Source organism: Triticum urartu, chromosome 3A (genome assembly GCF_056163025.1).
Source record: "Triticum urartu cultivar PI428250 chromosome 3A, HENAU_Tu73, whole genome shotgun sequence".
In the NCBI taxonomy this organism is placed as follows: Eukaryota; Viridiplantae; Streptophyta; class Magnoliopsida; order Poales; family Poaceae; genus Triticum; species Triticum urartu.
Window position 1 is genome coordinate 475,725,620 of NC_141875.1, and position 8,559 is coordinate 475,734,178.

Consider the following 8,559-nt stretch of genomic DNA (forward strand, 5'->3'; position numbering starts at 1 on the left):
TTTCATGAATATATGTGAGTTCTTGATCCTATCTTGCAAGTCAATAGTCACCTACTATGTGTTATGATCCGGTAACCCCGAAGTGACAATAATCGGGACCACTCCCGGTGATGACCGTAGTTTGAGGAGTTCATGTATTCACCAAGTGTTATTGCTTTGGTCCGGTACTCTATTAAAAGGAGGCCTTAAGATACCTTAGTTTCCAATAGGACCCCGCTTCCACGGGAGGGTAGGACAAAAGATGTCATGCAAGTTCTTTTCCATAAGCACGTATGACTATATTCGGAATACATGCCTACATTACATTGATGAACTGGAGCTAGTTCTATGTCACCCTATGTTATAACTGTTGCATGAGGAATCACATCCAACATAATTATCCATCATTGATCCATTGCCTACGAGCTTTTCACATATTGATCTTTGCTTAGTTACTTTTCCGTTGCCACTATTACAATTGCTACAAAACTGCTACTGTTACTTTTGCCACTGTTACCGTTACCTCCATACTACTTTGTTACTAAATAATTTGCTGCAGATATTAAGTCTTTCAGGTGCGGTTGAATTGACAACTCAACTGTTAATACTTGAGAATATTCTTTGGCTCCCCTTGTGTCAAATCAATAAATTTGGGTTGAATACTCTACGTCCTGCTTAATTGACTTTGATGAGTATAGGGGTTATAAGAGTTGATCTACCACGAGATTGTAATGGCTAAACCCTAATTGTCTAGCCTGTATGATTATGATTTTGATTGCCTTTACGGACTAAGCCCTCCGGTTTATATATACACTGGAGGGGACTAGGGTTCGTGCGGAGTCGGTTTACAGAAAAGGAATCTTCATATCCGTACGCCAAGCTTGCCTTCCACGCCAAGGAGAGTCCCATCCGGACACGAGGGAAAGTCTTCTATCTTGAATCTCCACGGCCCATTAGTCCGACCCATATCACATAGCCCGGACGCCCGAGGACTCCATAATCCTGGACTCCCTCAGTAGCCCCTGAACCAGTCTTCAATGACGATGTGTCCGGCGCGCAGTTTGTCTTCGACATTGCAAGGCGGGTTCCTCCTCCAAACACTTCAAAGTAGTTGATCGTCAGTACTATACCCGGCTCAGTACAACAGTCATACCCCTAAATCACAAGGGTGGAGTACAGATAAGTTCTGTCTTCTGAAGATTTCACTGGTGAGACGTTACGTCCGACCATTTTATTATTTCAAACCATTTTTAGGCCTCCGATTTCGTGTTTCAAGACACAACCACCGACGACACGTCTTGTCAAAGCAGAGATCGTGCCCCCTTATTACATGATTCTCATCAATACGGGTTTGGGAAACCCAACCGTGCCGTTTCGCATGACCCCTTGGAAATAGGCAAGCTTTAAGGCTCGTGGGGGACGCATGATATTCACTGCTTTTGTAAGGAGATAAGATTCCCCCTTTTTACCCCACGCCTTCCCCTTCCTCAGCCCATCCACCCTCAAGCTCCAGTGCCCAAGCTTCAATCCTCTCATTTCCTAGAAAGTACTCCAGCCATGTCCGGATCCGGAGCGCAGGGCAAGTGGATGGCTTCCTCCGTCACGGAGAAAAACATCAAGGAACTCCGGGAAGTGGGGTACCTGGCCAAGGAGATCGCCCACCGGCTTCCAGCCAAAAAGCAGATCATCCCCACTCCAAAGCCTGGCGAGAGGGTACTGTTTATCCCTCATTTCCTTTGCGGACTGGGGTTTCCCCTTCATCCTTTCGTCCGCGGCCTCATGTTTTACTACGGGCTAGATTTCCATGATCTAGCCCCAAATTCCATCCTCAACATTTTGACGTTTATCATCGTATGCGAGGCATTCCTCCGCATTTCCCCCCACTTCGGCCTATGGCTCAAGGTTTTCAATGTGAAGCCGAAAGTGGTGGAGGGCCAGCACGCAGATTGCGGTGGCGCTATGGTGAGAAAACTGCCCAACGTCACTTGGCCCCAGGGCACCTTCGTAGACTGTGAAGGGATGTCAGTAGGGGTGGTTCTATGTTAAAGAGCCCCGTGACTCCACATGGGCTGCTCCTGCGGAGCTTAAGTCCGGACCCCCAATGCGGCTGGCATCCTGGCTCAACAAGGGCCTGGACTGGGAGTCGTCTGATGAGGTAACCGGTACTGCAAAAGTGAATCAATAGCATGGTAGATAAAAATACCAGCCTCGCGAGCGTGATCCAGGTGATGCTCTTCCGCCGGATTCTCCCCTGTCAGGAGCGTCAAGAGCCCATGTGGAAGTTCAACCCGGCCGGTCCCCGGACCCTGCAGCGGTTCTTTGGCATGAAGCATGAAGACATGTGGAAGCTGCTCTTCAAGACCCAGAAGTCATGGCCGGAGACAATGGAAGACCTCGGCTACGATAGCACCCACACTGTGACCCCCGTAAGTTATTTGATAACCTTACTTTGCGAGTCCAACGAGCACACTAAACTATCTATTTTATTTTGTAGGAGTGGACAAAGAAAGTGGAACAGATTCACTGTTCGGCTCCGCTACCCGAAGACTCAGCTATTCCCCTGTTGATGAGGATGCTGGTCCCGGCGCCGGAAAAGAAAGCCAAGGAGAAGGGCAAGGAATCCAGGAGTGGCCTCCACCGTAAGGGTGCTTCAGACGTAGCGTCCAAGGATACCAGAACCCTCTCCTCTCCTGATGAAGAGGAAGAGGAGGAGGAAGAGAGCAACTCCCCTCCTAAGGGGGAGAAGAACCAAAGGGCAGCCTCCGCTGATCTAGAGGCAGAGGCATCCAAGAAGGGGATAAACTCCCTTACGAAGACTTCGAGTCGGACGCTGATGAATGGCACCCCAGGACGAAGCCCCTGGCCAGTTCGTAAGTACTCAGAGGTATATATATGTCCGGCTTTTCTGGCTTATAGTTGTAATGCATTTAAATTGTATGCTGCAGTCCGATTAAGGACCTCCCCCATCGATCCTCCTCTTCTGGGAATTCGCTGGGTCCGAACATGATGGAGAGCGAATCGCCTCCGGTAGCTTCCTCCCCCACTGCCGTGGATAACACCGAGGTGTCGTCCCAAAGGACCCTTTCAGAATAGGGAGAGGTGCCGGAGGCTGCCAAGACGGTGTCGAAGGGTGACACCTCGGCTGCCGAGAACATGGGGGAACCGCCCCCATGGAGACTGAAGACGGGGGCCATGTCCAGTTTGGTCCCCAACCAAATGTCATTCCGGAAACCCACACGGTTCCGTAAATAGATGAGCAACCCTCTTTGGGAGAAGGGGGCGCGCCTACTACATCGGCGACCTCTGTCAATGCGGAGGCGCCAGACACTTTGGTGAGAGCGCTTCAGAGCGCTACCATTGTGGAAGAACATCGTACCCTTATGGGTATGGTGATTGAAAAGGTTCAGTCCACGAAAAGTGGAGTGAGCGAAGCCTACACTAGCCTTTTAAGAGGCTTTGAGGTATGTGCTTTATAGTGTTTTTTAGCTATATAAAAAGATTGCCTATGTATAGATAGTAGTCCCTGAGACTCTGTTCGGTGTTCGGAAAGAAAAACCGAACAGAGGATCTAATAACTCACGCAGGAGATTAACGTACATATCTGTTTGAACAAACAGGCTGCGAAATAGGTGTTAGCTGTCCATGCTGCCAAAGCTTCCGAACTAAGGTAGAAGTTAGAAGAAAAGCAAGTTATGTAATACCGAAACATGTATGAAACGATGTCAGCTATGATGTGGTATCTCAATGAGTTTCATAATTATGTTTGCAGCTGACACGTCTGAGGTCGAGGCCCTCAAGAGTGCGCTAGCCAAGGCCAAGAAGGAGGAGGAGGAGGAACAAGGCTCCCGCCTTAGACATGAATCGCGGGTGGAGGAAGTCCAGCAAGAGCTCAAAGATGCCATAGGCAAATGCGAGTCTTTAGAGCGCGAGAGTTTGGAGCAAAATTCCGACCTTGCTAAGGCACTCCAAAGCACATAGGAAGACCGGGTCGAAGCCCAAAGCGCTGTCCAGGAGATCCAAGAGGTAAAGCAAATTGCGGCGGTTAAGGCCTTTAATAACATGCAAAGCAAATTTGTGAAGAAAAGGTATATCTTTCTAACCTGGATTTGGAGTTCTCCAGGAGAGTTTGCGGACCTGCCTCGGAGTGTTGCTGATGCCGCGGAGTTCTTCCGTGCTGAAGAGGGGAGCTCAACGGAGAAACTTTTCTAGTCGCAGTACCTTGCGCCAGAGCATCCTGTGCCCCTCAGCGATCAGCTGAAGCAATGTACCGAACTGCATAGGGTGGCTGAGTTGGCCATGAGGGATTTGATAATCCGTCTTTGGCCCGCCGAAGCCATGCCCAGTAGCTACTTCAGTCTCGTGAAGCGGCTGGTCAGTGCCAGCCCTCGGCTTGATGCCGTGAAGTGGTCTGTCTGTATTGAAGGTGCACGGATGGCCTTCGCCTGTGTCAAGGTGCAGTGGGCGAAGATGGACGTCGTCAAGCTTGCAACCGAGGGACCGCCCACTGGCAAAGAGCACTGCATGCCGGAGCGGTACTTTGATGATGTCCTGAAAGGATCCCGCATTGTAGAGGGCCAATGTTCGAAGGACATCATTTTTGAATGAATGTATCTATGTTGTCCAATCCTGTATCATGAAACAAGGCTCATGTATGATATGTTGCTTATTTTACTTTAAAATATCTCCTCCCGTGCGGCTGTTTATGACATCTGAGAGTTGGCCAGTCTTCGGCTTCAGCCCCCACGTAGGTAGTACGGGGGTCTTTGGGATAACACTTAAACACACTTGACCCAACGTACTGGTCCGTGAAGGAGGTGTTAGTGTGGCGAACCAGGCAATCGGACTATGCGTCTTTATCACCCTCACTTAGCCATAGTATTTTTATAATGGGAGTGCCGACGCAGCCCCTAGTATTGTTCGATTATCCGAACTTGGGTGCTGTGAATGCCCGACCGGGTGGAGGCCAGCCTATCGCATAATGCGGAAAAAATCGCTAGAGATTTATACTTAGTTATTGAATAGCTGACCAGCTCTCACCGCATCATGACAGTTAGTTTTCGGCTTTCTCTACTAAGATGTTTGTCCGGGTAAACAAGAAACACAATCGCAGTAGTTCTCCCTTTACTACCCTAGCCGATCATACAGAACGTAAGGTAGCAAGCACAGGAGCCGGGCAACCCAAATATTGACCAAAGACATGATTCGGAGCCAATGCATATAATGCTATATTCGGGACGCCAAATTGCACTATTAAAGTGTTCGGACTTTGTTTTAGTATTTAAAAGATGTACGGCTTAATAAAGCCCCTGGCAATTTAGGTCATACCAAGGTGTACATGATAATCAGACAAAAACAGGGAAACATATGTTAAGAGATAAGCCAACGCCACGTAGGTTTGGGCTAAAAACTGCTTCCATTGTAGTCTGATTGATACGTCGAAACATACTGATTTGATGGATTATGGAACAAGGAGTGGCAAGAGCCTAAGCTTGGGGATGCCCATGGCACCCCAAGATAATCTAAGGACACCTAAAAGCCAAAGCTTGGGGATGCCCCGGATGGCATCCCCTCTTTCGTCTACTTCTATCGGTAACTTTATTTGGAGCTATATTTTTATTCACCACATTATATGTGTTTGCTTGGAGCGTCTTGTATGATTTTAGTCTTTATTTTTTAGTTTACCACAATCATCTTTGCTGTACACACCTTTTGAGAGAGACACACATGATTCGGAAATTATTAGAATACTCTATGTGCTTCACTTATATCTTTTGAGTTATATAGTTTTGCTCTAGTACTTCACTTATATATTTTAGAGCACGGTGGTGGATTAGTTTTATAGAAACTATTGATCTCTCATGCTTCACTTAGATTATTTTGAGAGTCTTAAATAGCATGGTAATTTGCTTAAATAATCCTAATATGCTAGGTATACAAGATTAATAATAAAATTCTCTTATGAGTGTGTTGAATACTATGAGAAGTTTGATACTTGATAATTGTTTTGAGATATGGAGATGGTGATATTAGAGTCATGCTAGTTGAATAGTTGTGAATTTGAGAAATACTTGTGTTAAAGTTTGTGATTCCCGTAGCATGCACGTATGGTGAACCGTTATGTGATGAAGTCGAAGCATGATTTATTTATTGATTGTCTTCCTTATGAGTGGTGGTCGGGGACGAGCGATGGTCTTTTCCTACCAATCTATCCCCCTAGGAGCATGCGTGTAATACTTTGCTTTGATAAATTGTAAATTTTTGCAATAAGTATATGAGTTTTTTATGACTAATGTTGAGTCCATGGATTATACGCACTCTCACCCTTCCACCATTTCTAGCCTCTCTAATACCGTGCACCTTTCACTGGTATCATACCACCATATACCTTCCTCAAAATAGCCACAATACCTACCTATCATGGCATTTCCATAGCCATTCCGAGATATATTGCCATGCAACTTTCCACCGTTCCGTTTATTATGACACGCTCCATCATTGTCATATTGCTTTACATGATCATGTAGTTCACATTGTATTTGTGGCAAAGCCACCGTCCATAATCCTTTCATACATGTCACTCACGAGTCATTGCATATCCCGGTACACCGCCGGAGTCATTCATATAGAGTCATATCTTGTTCTAAGTATCGAGTTGTAATTCTTGAGTTGTAAGAAAATAAAAGTGTGATGATCATCATTATTAGAGCATTGTCCCAAGTGAGGAGAGGATGATGGAGACTATGACTCCCCCACAAGTCGGGATGAGACTCCGGACGAAAAGCCAAATAAAAAATGAGAGAAAAAGAGAGAAGGGACAATGCTACTATCCTTTTACCACACTTGTGCTTCAAAGTAGCACCATGATCTTCATAGTAGAGAGTCTCCTTTGTTATCACCTTCATATACTAGTGGGAATTTTTCATTATAGAACTTGGCTTGTATATTCCAATGATGGGCTTCCTCAAAATGCATGAGGTCTTGTGAGCAAGCAAGTTGGATGCACACCCACTTAGTTTCTTTTGAACTTTCATATACTTATAGCTCTAGTGCATCCGTTGCATGGCAATCCCTACTCACTCACATTGATATCTATTGATGGGCATCTCCATAGCCCGTTGATACGCCTAGTCGATGTGAGACTATCTTCTCCCTTTTTGTCTCCTCCACAACCACCATTCTATTCCACCTAAAGTGCTATGTCCATGGCTCATGCTCATGTATTGCGTGAAGATTGAAAAAGTTTTGAGAATGTCAAAAGTATGAAACGAAGTCGCAAACAAGTCCCTGGCCACATGGCGGCTCGTGGCTGGCCGAGTAGTGTCCGCTGCGGAGGCTATACGGCGAATGGTCGCTAAATAAGAAAAACAGTGGCGGCGGCTAACTAAATGAAAACCGACGGTTGCTTTAAATAAAACCGCACGGTGAACTGATGAAAACCGACCGGTAGTTTTTAGAAATAATAACCACGGTTAACCGCGTACTGATTCAACTAAAAAAACCAACTTAATCTAATCTAGGACGTCGATGATCGATCTAACGGGAGGGAGTGGGACGGCGGCTCACAGCGGGTGGTGGTGGTGGACGACAATGATGAAGACGGCGGCGCGCCGCCGGAGCACTGAAGGCCGCCGTCTTCGCCCCGCCCCGTCCGGACGCCGCCGACGCACGCCGACACCACCTTCACGACACCCTCGATGCGCCGCACCTTCCCGTCTTCTTCCCCCTCACCGAGGACCACCGCAGCCGCCGCCCCCTTCGTCATTGACGCCGCGCCGCCGTCTTCATCGTCGTCGGCCACCACCACCACCCGCTGTAAGCCGCCACCCCACTCCCTCCCGTTAGATCGATCATCGACGGCCCAAATTAGATTAGGTTGGTTTTTTTAGTTGAACCGGTACGCGGTTAACCGCGGTTTTTATTTTTAAAAACTACCGGTCGGTTTCGTTAGTTGACCATGCGGTTTTATTTAAACCGAGCGTCGGTTTTTATTTAGTTAGCCGCCGCCACTGTTTTTCTTATTTAGCAACCGTTCGCCATATAGCCTCCGCAGCGGACACTGCTCGGCCAGCCACGAGCCGCCACGTGGCCAGGGACTTGTTTGCGACAATTTTCTTCTCTGTTTAGTCCCTGTAATTAGCAGATTAGTCCGTGAACTTAGATTAGCCATAAATTTTTAACCGTAGATCCAAACTCGATGAAACCAATGGCAAATTCTTCGTCATGTTTAGCTCTATCCAGTGGTATCCTTTTTGCAAACTTTTGGTAGATTCAAATTTGAACTTATTCAGATTCGAATTTGAACTTCAAATGGCCATATCTCCCAAACCGTAGCTCCGATTAAGTTGTTTCTGTTTGCGCTTTGTCACCGTAGCCAAATCCTATCACCTAGACCTTTGTCACAATAATTTTCACACACTAGAATCTGCCCTTTAATATTTTACTAGTATTCATAGTATGCACTATAGTTCACATCACTTTTGAACCATAGGCCTATGTTATTTTGCACTTAGAATATTTTTGTGGTAGCTTAGTGTGATGTATGTTCATTTGGTTTTTCCGAGACTTCTTGCTTCGCTTGTT